Source organism: Cervus canadensis, chromosome 10, assembly GCF_019320065.1.
Source record: "Cervus canadensis isolate Bull #8, Minnesota chromosome 10, ASM1932006v1, whole genome shotgun sequence".
In the NCBI taxonomy this organism is placed as follows: Eukaryota; Metazoa; Chordata; class Mammalia; order Artiodactyla; family Cervidae; genus Cervus; species Cervus canadensis.
Window position 1 is genome coordinate 60,566,249 of NC_057395.1, and position 12,789 is coordinate 60,579,037.

The following is a 12,789-nucleotide window of genomic DNA, read 5'->3' on the forward strand; positions in this document are numbered from 1 at the left end:
CTGAAACTCCAATACTTTGGCCACCTGATGCGAAGAACTGACTCATTTGAAAAGACCCTGATGCTGGGAAAGATTGAGGGCAGGAGGAGAAGGGGATGACAGAGGATGAGATTGTTGGATGGCATCATCGACTCAATGGACACGGTTTTGGGTGGACTCCGGGAGTTGGTGATGGACAGGAAGGCCTAGTGTGCTGCAGTTCATGGGGTCGCAGAGAGTTGGACACGACTGAGCAACTGAACTGAACTGAACTGAATATTTAACATATATGATTGTGGCTATAGTATTGGACAGCACAGACGCCGAACATCGCTGGAGGTGTGCATGTGGCCCACTTCTGGCCAGGAAACATGAGTGGTGAGCTTGCTGCCTCCCCTTGCCTGGATGGAAAGACAGCATCACTGGGATGAAGCCTCCATCTCTGCTTCTTCCCACCTAAGATGCTGCTGTGAGCATCTAATGCCTGGAGCTGCCACCTTGCAACAAAGTGACAAGTTCAAGGACAAGAAAACAACTTGTGTGGTGTGGAGGTAAAATAGGATGAAAAGAGCTAAAAGCTACTTTTCTTTTTTAAAAAACTTGTGGTTTAAATATACATAATATTTACCCTGTTATTATTATTATTCCCTGCTAGCTCACACAGTAAAGAATCTGCCCGCAGTGCGGAAAACCTGGGTTTGATCCCTGGCTTGGGAAGATCCCCTGGAGAAGGAAATGGCAATCCACTCCAATACTCTTGCCTGGAGAATTTTATGGACGGAGGAGCCTGGCAAGCTACAGTCCATCGGGTTGCAGAGTCCGACACGATTGAGCGACTAACACACACATGTACCCTCTTAACCGTTTTAAGTATCCAGTTCAGTAGTGATAAGTACATTCTGGTCATTGTGCAGCCAGTCTCTAGAATGCTTCAACTTTGGAAAATAAAACTCTGTGCCCATTAAACAACAACTCCCCATCCCCCCACCAGCTCCTGACAGCCACCATTCTATGATTTTAGACTACTTTTTTTGGTTTTAGACTACTTTATGTGCCTCATGTGGGAGAAGGAAATGGCAACCCACTCCAGTGTTCTTGCCTGGAGAATTCCATGGACAGGGGAGCCTGGTGGGCTTCCATCTATGGGGTTGCACAGAGTTGGACCTGACTGATGCGACTTAGCATGCATACATGCATTGGAGAAGGAAATGGCAACCCCCTCCAGTGTTCTTGCCTGGAGAATCCCAAGGACAGAGGAGCCTGGTGGGCTGCCATCTATGGGGTCACACAGAGTCGGACACGACTGAAGTGACTTAGCAGCAGCATATACCTCATGTAAGTGAAATCATATAGTACTTATCTTTTTTATCTTAGTTGCAGCATGAGGGATCTAGTTCCCTGGCCAGTGATCGAACCAGTGACTGACTGACTTCACTTAGCATAATGTCCTCAAGGTTCATCCATGTTATAGCTCGTATCAGAATTTCCTTCCTTTTACAGGCTAAATAATATTCCATCATAATTTTATACTGTATTTTATTTATCCATTCATCCATCCCTGGACACCTGGGTTGCTTCTACCTTTTGACTATCATGAACAATGCTGCCAAGAACATGGAGTGTGCAAATACTTCTTTGGGACCCTGCTTTTAGTTCTTTTGGGTGAATATCTAGAAGTGAAATTGCTGGATTAATTGTATGTTAATTCTATTTTTAATTTTTTGAGGAACTCAATGCTGAGTTCCACAGCAAGTGCACCATTTTACATTTCCACCAACACAGCATAAGGATCCAATTTCTCTACATCTTTGCCAACAGTTGTTATAGCCCTTAATTTATGATTTGATTTGTATTTTGCTAATGATTGATTTTGAGCAGCTTTTGAGCAGCTTTTCACATGTCTGTTGGTCATTTATATACCTTTCTTAAGGAAATGTCAAGCCTTTGCCTAGTTTTTAATTGAGTTATTTGTTTTTTATTGTCAAGTTGTAGGAATTCTTTACATGTTCTGAACATTAACCCCTTACCAGATATATGATTTGCAAATATTTTCTGTAGGTTTTCTTTTTCATTCTGTTGATTGCCTAAGAGACTGTTTCTTGATGACCACCAAGGGACATTAAAAGTTTTCCTGATGGATATACATACTCTACTCTCCCCCTCATTATATTTTCTGGAGCGTTCCTACATATCATTTGATGCTCTTCAAAAAGTATTCTCAATGGCAACTTTACATTCCCTGTTACTGACATATCAATAACTTAGTTATTCCCCTAATGTTGGACATAATAAGTGAGTGAAGTGAAGTGAACATTGGACATAATAAGTGTAAACGAAGCTGGGATTAACATGCTTATATCTAAATCTTTAGGAGCATCTTTCAATATTTTCTTGGAAATGATTCCTAGAAGTGGTATGGGCTGACTCAAATGGTTCTTAGTCATCTTGTTAATTTTCCTTACAATTTGTGCCAATTTCATCCCATCTGCAGTGGGGTGAAAGTTATCTTCTCTCCTTTCTTGCCAACACCGAGTATTATGCTTTAAAATCTGCTACTTTAAAGGTGAATGGTGATAATATTTGCTTTTAAATACCTGTGTTGTGCCAGAGGATGAGAAACAAGACAAAACCCTGTCCTGGGACATCGATTCTAGTTCTGGTTCTGTCATCAGGCTTCCACAACGTCCTTCTGGCTCTGAAATTTTAAACATCATCAGTTTTTTTTTCATCTTCACCATTTATGGTGACTGACAGTTGGAAAAGCAGTTTCCCTCCCATTCTCTGGGTGAATTCTCACAGCAACCTTGCAGGAGGCACGTAGAGAAACAAGGTCCAGAAGGTGAACAAACTTGCCTAAGGTCGTATAGCCAGTTAAGTGCCTGAGGAGGAAGCATTACTGGCCAACTTCTGTCTGGCTTTCTTCAGAAAACATCAAGATGTGAATTTAAAAGACATTAGCTTGATTCCCAGCCCTTAGAGCCTCTTTCAGATCCCAGCGTCTTAGCCATACTGAAGCTGGGCGCTTAGCCAAGCGAGGGCCATCAAGTATGTCTCAGGTGCTTGGCCTCTGTCCAAACCCAGCATCTTGTTTCTTCCTGAAAGGGGCACTGGGATGCCACCTCTTCTCATTCTCATAGATCATTCCCTTTGCACTCTTTTTTTTCCCATTGACATAACATTGTGTTAATTTCAGGTGTGCAATGTGACGATTCCATATTTGTATATATGTGTTGCAAAATGATCACCACAGTAAGCCCAGTTAACATCTGTCACCACACACAGTCACAACAATTTTTTTCTTGTGATGAGAACTTTCCAGACCCAGTCTCCTAGCTTCCTTCAAATGTGCAATACAGAATTACTAACTCTAGTCACCGTGCTATACATTACATCACCATTGCATTCATTTTATAATTGGAAATTTGTACCTTTTAACCCCCTTCACCTACTTCACCAACCCTCACCCCCTGCCTCAGGCAACCACCAATCTGTTCTCTATATCCATGAACTTGGTTTTTGTTTTGTTGCTTATTTGTTTTAGAATCCACACAGAAGTAAGGTTATATGGTATTTATCTTTTTCTGCTTGACTTATTTCACTTGCCTTCTCCGTCTTTTTACACCGTCCCTTTCCAACCCTCTTCCCTAACTGGTATGAAATTTCCAAGAAGACTAAACTCTGTAACTGGCAGGACTCCTTACACTGCAACTATTGTTTGCCTGGAGGAAGCCATGACCCGCACTCAATAAAAGAGGGAAAGAGAGTCATCATTTTTTGGAGCACCTACTAAGTGTCAAGCACTGTTCCGTTCTGTATGTCCATTATCCTCACAATAAGCCTGAGCAGTGACATTAATAGCCCCGTTTTTCGGATGAGGAAACAGTGCCAGAGAGATAATGTGACTTGTACTGGGACACTCAGCTATCTGGTGGAGGTGGAACTGGGATTCAAACCCAAGGCCATTTGGACCTCACAGTCATGCTTGTCATTTTTCATATCTCAGAGTTGTGCTAGCCAATACGGTAGCCGCTACCCACTCCTGGCCATATAAACTTAAATTAATTCAAGTTGGATAAATAATATTTAATGCCTCAGTAGTACTGGGCACATCTCACTCAATAGCCATACATGGCTGGTGGTTGTATTGGACACCATCAAATATAGAATTTTTCCACCACTGTGGAAAGATCTGTTGAATAGCACTGCTCTAGAATGTCAAGAAAAGAAAGGAAATTTGGTGAGTTTTACTCTTGCAATGCGGAGCCAGCCATCTGCCATTTGTCAACCCTGTATGGAGTCTATCAGAAGTTATCTTCCCTGGGTGAGATCAGAATAAAATTATCCATGGGTTTCTGGGCTGTGTTTTGTCTTTCTCCTGGTTTGGGAGGAGACTGCAAGCTGGCTACACTCATTTCCACCTGGGACAGGTGCCCACAGATCTGTGTCCTCATACCCCTCTGCCCCCAACCCCAAGGTACCCAGTGCCCTCCTCTGTCACAGGGGATTCATGATGATCCTGGCCATTAAAATGAGATGTCTTCACAGACAAGTCAGATGGGGACTGAGTAAAGTTTCACGACACACTGGGCTTCGTTCCAGCTCAGTGGCCACTGGGTGCATGGAGGCTGCTGGGGAGAGTGACGGTGTCCCTGAGTGACAGTGAGGAGGAGGACTGATGGAGATCTTTGGTAGAGCGATGTATAGTTATAATTGGATTTTTTCTTGCCTAAGAATGGAAGGAGAAGGGGGCAACAGAGGATGAGATGGCTGGATGGCATCACTGACTCAATGGACATGAGTTTGAGCAAACTCTGGGAGATGGTGAAGGACAGGGAAGCCTGGCGTGCTGAAGTCCATGGAAATGCAAAGAGTCAGACACAACTGAGAAACTGAACAACAACAGAATTTCTTTCCTATATTCAAGGAATTCTCATTTTGTAAATGAAGGCAGTCTTCTCCCTCCATAGAAGCCAAAAGCCAGATATTTGCCTTTATAGTTTCCACTGCAGGTATGAGATGGGCGTGTGAGTCAGACTCAACCAATCAGAGCTTGGGTTACAAAGATGCTGAGACTGCCAGCAAACCTCATGTGGAGGGTAGGTGAGAATGATGTTGAGATAGTGCCCATGGCCAGATATCTGGTGAAATTTGGGTACCTAATGTCCTCACCAGACTGACTCCATAATATATGGTGGCACATGGCCTGGTCTTGTCATTCCTGCCCACTTCTAGAAGTTTCCTGATGAGTTTTGAACTTCTCTTATTTATTTTTTTAAATTATTTTTATTTATTTGTTTGTTTGTTCCGGGTTTTAGTCATGACATGTGAACTCATAGCTCTGGCATGTGGGATCTAGTTCCCTGATCAGGGATTGAACCTGTGCCTCCTGCTTGGGGAGTGCAGGGTGTTGGCTACTGGACTATGAGGGAAGTCCCTGAACTTCTTACTTAATGAATTGTGTTTCTGCTTATCATCAGCCAGAGTTGGTTACTATTGCTTAAAATGAACTGACACAATGGCGTTCCCTGGAATTAGACCAGATCGTTTCTAGGCTGGAGTTTGCTCCGGGGGGGGGGCTGGAGCAGAGGGGTCTCTGCTTTGGTCCACATGATATCTCCACATCAGGACCCACTCGTCCCAGCCCCATTGGCCTCTTGCCCTGCTGTTGCATTCTCATCCTCTCTCTTCTCCCTCAAACGTACCAAGTCTCCAGAACTGGGAGCTTGGGAGCCCTGCTCTGACTTGTAATGACTTCTTCCATCCCGTGAGTCCTCTCTCCAGGACTTTAGAATTCAGAACATCCTTTCCCTATTTTTCTGCTGAAGCAACTCTTTCTTGAGCAATAATTGTCTCAAAGTCTAAGTTGGGTGGGAAAGGGGTCACAGTGTGAAAGCAAATGGAAACATACTAAGTAATATATCAAACTAGTACCCCACCATACTAGGGTGAATAACCACCCTGGTTTGCCCAGCTGAGAGTTTTCTTGGGAGATGGGACTTTTTTCCCCGCATGCTGTGTGGTTTATGGGATCTTAGTTCACTGACCAGGGATTGAACCCACGTCCTTGGCAGCAAAAGCTCAGAATCCTAACCACTGGACTGCCAGGGAATTCCCCTGGAGATGGGACTTTTGACTGATAGCAAACAGGAAAAGTTCTGTGTAAACAAGGATGAGGTGATCACCCTACATTTAGTACTATTATTACTAATCCTGTTTTTCTACACAGTTTTAAAAAGCTTGCTAAGGACAGAAGCAAGACAATGCTCTCATCAATAGGGCCTTATCAAAGTTTTTTTCTTTCTGATAAGTGAAAAAATATCTCAATGTTATTTCAATTTTCAGTTCCTTTAATATGAGTGAGCGGAGCATCTTTTTATATTTGAAAGCTCTGTTTTCTATACCCTTTCTCTGAACTAGCTATTTATACTCCTTATGTACCTGTTTTTTTTTAATTATAAATATAAACATGTAGTATTGATTGATTTTTTTTCTCCTTGACTCTTGCTTATATGACAGTAAGAAATAAAAAATATATCAGCCCACAATGTGAATAGAAGAGGAGGCAGACATTAGTGGTCCAGAAATTTTGGCAGACCTTCGGCAGACAGAGACAGGGGAAGTACTGACTTTAACAGGAGGAGGAAGTTATGATCTAACGTCTGCAGAGAAGAATATTGATAACTGAAAGGTGAGCCCAGAATCCTTTCTTAGAAGAAACGGATGCTAAAGTTGAGGAAATCTCCCGGAGAGTAGAACAAAAAAAGCCAAAAAGAGGGATGAAAAAGAAAAACAATGAGAAAATTAGCTCAGTCCATTAAACACAATTTCTAACAGAAGTTCAAGACACAATTTCTAAAGAAGTTTAAGACATATAGAAAAAAATAGCGGTAGCCACAAAGAAAACAAATGAAAGTGTGGAAGAAATAAAACATAAACCCACATTATTGGGTTCAGTAGAAACAGTGTTTGTAGTTATTATAGCGTAAACATGATTCATTGACTTAACTATGTTGAATAATGCTGGGTAGGCACGTAGAGTGGGTTAACATGTGAAGGGAAGTAAGTAAGGACCCAAAGGATGATTCAGAGTTAGGTATCTTAGTTGGGGCCAGCTAACTGCTCTAACAAAAGTTCTCCTTGTCTCAGTAGCAGAATCCAGTAAAAGTTTATTTTCTTGTCTAGTGTGGGCAGCTGTCTACTAAGAAATGTCTCATTGATCCAGATTCCTCCTATTCTGCAACTCAGCCATCTCCTAGAGCCTTGGAGTCCTTCACTTTCAAGTCCTTTAAAAGTCCTTTACCTTAAAGCTGAGGAAGTGTGAACAATTACACGAGAGGTTTTTTATGGGTTAGGCCTGAGAATGGCGCACATCATATTCATTTGACCAGAACTTGGTCTGAGAAACAGGGAAGCTTGGGAAATGCTGTCTAATTGTGTGTTTAGGAGCCAGAAAATAATGCGAGGGGAGCAAGTAGCAATATTTGCCACACTAGACAAAGGTAGGGTGTAGGGTGGGGAAGAACATCCCAGGTCCTCAGAGCTTCCCAGGTGGCACTAGTGGTAAAGAATCCGTTTGCCAATGCAGGAGACATCTGAGACAAGGGTTTGATCCCTGGGTCACGAAAGATACCCTAGAGTAGGAAATGGCAACCTTCTCCAGTGTTCTTGTTTGGAAAGTTCCATGAGCCAGAGGAGCCTGGAAGACCACAGTCCATGGGGTGACAAAAAGTTGGACATGACTGAGCATGTATGGACCCCACATATTTATCGAGCACCTACTATGGACCAAGCATGGTAGATACAACAGCATGTGGCAGTGGGGTAACAGCAGGTTGAGTTCCTGGGGGAGGGGGTATGGAACCCGGCCTTAGAGGCAAATGTGGCTAGAACGGAGTTTTACTGATTCTGTAGAAAGTAGTAAGGGCTTTGGACTTGATTTTGAAAGAAGTGGAAGTCCATTAAATGGTATTGAGCATAATGTGCCCCAATCTGCTTTATGTTTTAAAATGATCACTTTGGCCACTTTGTGGAAAATAGATTGGGAGTTCAGGGCTGGACACGGGAGTAGAAGTAGAGCTTAACTATGCCAGGCAGGCTGGAGATGAGGGCAACACCTGGCCTGATGTGATGGCACTGGGGATCGAGAAAGGTGGATAGGAGAAATATTTGAGAGGCACTGGTTCAGACGATAAAGAATCTGCATGCAATTCAGGAGACCCAGGTTTGATCCCTGGGTCAGGAAGATCCCCTGGAGAAGGGAATGGCAACCCACTCCAGAGTTTGCCTGGAGAACTGCCTGGAGAATTCCACGGACAGAGGAGCCGGCTGGCTACAGTCCACGGGGTCGCCGAGTCGGACACGACTGAGCTACTAACACATGCACATACACACTCTAAATAAGAGACATGGTGACTGACTTAGTGGGGTGGGAGGGGCATGTGAAGGAGAAAGAAGGGACAGGAATGATTGCTACATTTTTGGTTGAGAGGTCTGTTGGACTCTAAATGGGAGTTTGAGACATGAAATCACTTTAGAAAAGGCCAAAGGGCGCAACAAAGCCAGTGCGTTACATTTTACAGATAGAGAAGCTGAGGCACGAGATACTAGCAGGCGGAGTCAGGCCGTGTATCGCTCGTCTCACACCCCCTTAGATGGGGAAAGGACCGAAGGGTCTTGGGTACCTACTAAGCACCAGTATCTGGCCGGGTCCGGCCCCTCCCTGCCCTGCCTGTCAGACTGTCAATGACCGTCATTCGTGTCTCAATAAAGTTATTGAAATTGACATTGGTTGCTAAGGAAGTAGGTCGCCGAGCCGGTTGCTAAGGAAGTGAGCGGCCTCGTTCTCTCCCCATCCGGGGCAGCGGGGAACGGCTGAGCCAACGGCTGAGCCCACGGCTCGCCGCCGCCCCCGCCGCCGCCCGCTTTCAGCTCGGGCTGCAGGTGAGTCGGGGTGGAGCCGCAGGGCCGCTGGGCAGGGCCGATCTTCCCGCCGCATGGGATCTTCCCCTGAAGGCCCGCGGCGGCACCACCGACTGGCTTTGCTGCTCCGGCAGCTGGAGCATCTTCTGCTCTGCCTCCTGGGCATCTTCAGGCAGTCCGGACGGCCTCGTCCCCTTCTCCCCCAAGCGGGAATGCGGCCCGACCCCAGACTCGGCCGCGAGGGGTGGAAGTCAGAGGCCGAGCTCTGGGGAGAAGCGGGAGGGAGAGGGGAAGCGGTAAGGGAGGTGGGGAAGCGAAAGCTTGGGGTCCGAATCTTGGCGCTGCCCCTGGCTCACTGTGTGACCTTGGGCAAGTCCCTTTCCCTCTTGGCCTCAGTTGACCTGTTTGCCCAGTGGGGTCCTAACACTTGCTGCTCGGAGTGTTTAAGATATTGAGCCGTGTATGCTGGAAGTTCCCTCAGTGGGGAGGAGAAGGGCCAAGAGCCCAACTTGAAGTCCGAGTGTCTGGATTTGAGACTCTGCATCTCCACTTAGTAATGGTGTGGCCTTGGGCAGGTTAATCTCTGAGCCTTCTTTTCTTATCTGTAAAGTGCGTTAATGAACTGCAGTGGGAATCCAGTAAGACGGGTATGTCAAGTAGCTTGGCACATAGTAAGTGCTCAACAAGCTGTTAGGAGGCATGTGGGGTGGTTTTGGTAAGGCTTCCTGGAGGGGCTGACTTTGAGACAGAGTTTAGGTGTGTAGTGCACTAGCTCATATGGATGTTCCTCCCTTGTTGATGTACCCCCTCAGTTTTACTTCATTCTGCTAAGAGCAAGGGAGGTGGTGTGGATTTCTGCAAAATAGTCCTGGTGGGGGAAGCCCTGGGGTCAAGTCCTTGTTGATAGTTGAGGTTATGGTTTTATTTTTTTACTTAGGTCTTGTTGACTCTTCCAGAAGACAAAGAGTTATGTTTCTGTCTTTTGAGAAGTGCTTGAAACAGTAATAGCTATTTCCAAGTGTGATTGGCCTTTAAACAACACAGGTTTGAACTGTGTGGATGCATTTTTTTTTTAAACGAAGTTATGTACTTCACCTTTATGTATAAAGAACTTGAGCATCCATGAATTTTGGTATCTACCGGGGCTCCTGCAACCAATTTCCCTCAAATATTGAGGGTCAGCTGTATATGATTAAGAAGCACTTTTCAGGTATATTATCTCATTTAATCTTCACATAGACTTTGCCAGGTAGGTGGTGATGTCATCTCCATTTCGAAGATGAGGAAACTGAGGCTAAGAAAAGTGAATGACTTGCCTAAGAATTTTATACCTATTAAGTGATGGAGCTGGACACATTTCCAGGTAAATCCTGTATTTTCTTCTCCGTACCCTGATATCTGATTTCTCAGTGGTAGCCGTTACAAAGCCATAGGGTATTCTTTCGTTCCTTCTGACTGCTGTGGCTAGAGGCTTTTCTTCCACTGACAAGGAAACAAGATCTTACATAAAGCTTCAGTTAAATAGATACCATCCAAAGTGTGAATTTCAGAACAGAGTTGGAATGTTTAAAGGGGTTTCTCTGTCCTCCTGACCCCTCCTCTTTAAAATGAGAGGAGTAAGCTAATGGGTCCTTTTAGTGCTATTGTGCAATTCTGATTGCATGCTAGTGGTTTAAAGGCATGGAATGAGGCTGCCTGGGTTCAAATCTTGGCTCTGCTGCTTCTAAGTTGTGTGCCACTGAGTGATCTACTTTACCTCTTTGTGCTACAGTTTCAGCATCTGGAAAAGTAGGGTAATAATAGTATCCACCATCCATGGCTGTTGTGTGGATTTATGTATGCCTGATACATGTGAAGTGCCTGGCAGTTTTGGTAAACATTAGCTATTGTTATTTAGGCTTAACATAGCCTAAATAACCTGAATTATGCTTTATATTTTAATGATGGTTAGTGAATGAGTAAATTAAACATGTGCTGATGATACTAGGTCTTGTCAGCTTCACAGGGTCACTGAATTCATGAAGCAGTACCTATCACTGCTACTGCTACTGCTAAGTCACTTCAGTCGTGTCCGACTCTGTGCAACCCCATAGACGGCAGCCCACCAGGCTCCCCCGTCCCTGGGATTCTCCAGGCAAGAATACTGGAGGGGGTTGCCATTGCCTTCTCCGGTACCTATCACAGTATGGTATAAATGTCACTGTTACAGGGTTGCCCCAGGAACCTGTAATCCCATGTCAGAATGGGTTGCAAATAAAAATGAAAACTGATGGTTGGATGCCAGGTCTGGTTGTCCAACTCCCAGTTCAGTAAATGTTTACCAAATCCCTATTTGCCAAGCACGTGGAGCATGTGGAGATCAGCCCCAGCTCCACATTTCTTAAAGGACCTCGGAGCTTAATTTGCATATCGTGAGCATTTGAATTGAATTTGATGTCTTTAAGTGAGTTCATGTCTTGTGTTTTCCCCTCCTTGGTGTAAAGGTGTGGATTCACATCTCTTGTGTCCTTAGATTTCTGTTGGGTGCCTGGGCTAGAAGTCTTGGCTTGCTCTCTAAGCCCTTTATCCACTGATTTATGGCTCCCTGAGAAAGAACCTTCTGTTGTGCTGGTTAATAACACAGTGCCCTCTTTATGGTGCCTAATGGTTTACAAGAATGCTTAAACATGTCTTCACTCATTTGGTCAATCAGTAACCCTGTTAGGACAGGAAGGTGCAGATTGAGATTCCCATTTTACAGTCGAGGGACCTGAGGTAAGAGAAGCCAGGCTGCTAGTTGGTGGCCCATTTCACACTGACCTCCAGGCCTTCTGACTCCAAGTTCAGTGCTCTTGCCCCTACTGGCTCAGTTTCATTCTCTTGCTGGTCACTTGGTGTGTGTCAGGTGCAGTTCTAGCCTGGAGCTCTGACAGTGGAGAGGTAGGTGAGGTCCTTGCTCTCATGCAGCTTGCATTCTAATGGCAGCAGCAGAAAAAGAAACCAGTAAATGGACAAGGTCGTTTGGATGGAAATAAGTATTCTGAAAACAGTAAAACAGTGTGTCGTGGAGAGTAACTTCTCCACGGGGGTGCTGTGACTTAAACTGGGTGGTCCAAGAAGGTTACTCTAACATGGTGACATTTTTGCTGAGATTTGTGGCCAGAAAGGGCCCAGCCATTTGAAAATGTGGCAGAAGAGCAGGGATAAAGTCTCTGAGGTGGGAATAAGCTTGGTAAATTCTGAAAACCAAAAGGAGACTCAGAGTGGCTGGAGCACGTGGGTGTGTGGGGGATGGGTGGGGGTGAGGCTTCAGGTCATGCAGGCCCAGAGCATGGAGGTGGCTTTTTATTCCAGAAGCAATGGGAAAGCATTGAAAGCTTTAAGAAGGAAGTGACATGATCTGTTTTGTCTTTTCTAAAAATCACTTTGGCCTCTGTGACCAGTGAATTTTAAGAGGTATAAGAATGGCAGCCTGGACAGTCATTCGGAGGCCAAGTGAGAGGTGGTGCTGGCTTTCTAGGGTGTTGGCAGTAGAGATGGTATAAGAAGATGGACTGGGGATGTGTCATGGAGGTGAAACCAGCGGGATGGTGGTTGAGGGCAAGGAATCATAGATGATTCCTGGGTTTTGGGCCTGAGCAATTTGGTAGATGTTGCTGGTGCCATCTGCCTTGAAAATGATAAGACAGCTTTTTTTGTAAGGTGCCCTGTGTGGAAGAATTAGCTCTGGTTCCCTGTGAACCCTTGGAGGAGAGGCACAAGATATAAACATCACACTTCGAGCCTCTGGGGAGGAGATCCTACAGGATAGACACCCAGGTGCGTCTGTTTGAAGCCTCCCCCAGGACATCAGAAGCCCTACTTTTCTTGAAGCCTGGCTCTTGGCCAGCTTGTGGAGTGGCAGGTGCAGGC

The 12,789-nt window shown here is 45.0% G+C and overlaps 1 protein-coding gene across 7 annotated transcripts in view; it reads left to right on the forward strand.

Annotated features, from left to right (window-relative positions):
• The first annotated feature begins 8,794 nt into the window (after positions 1–8,794).
• KIF3B (kinesin family member 3B) overlaps positions 8,795–12,789 on the forward strand; it is a 38,090-nt gene continuing 34,095 nt past the window's right edge. For 2 of the 7 annotated variants that reach the window (XM_043479511.1, XM_043479512.1), the window contains exon 1: positions 10,138–10,261. The gene's annotated coding sequence lies outside the window, so the exon portion shown is untranslated. Of the gene's footprint in view, positions 8,920–8,952; positions 9,195–10,137; positions 10,262–12,789 lie in introns of those variants that run through there. The other 5 variants (XM_043479510.1, XM_043479513.1, XM_043479508.1 and 2 more) reach the window with 5 other exon arrangements.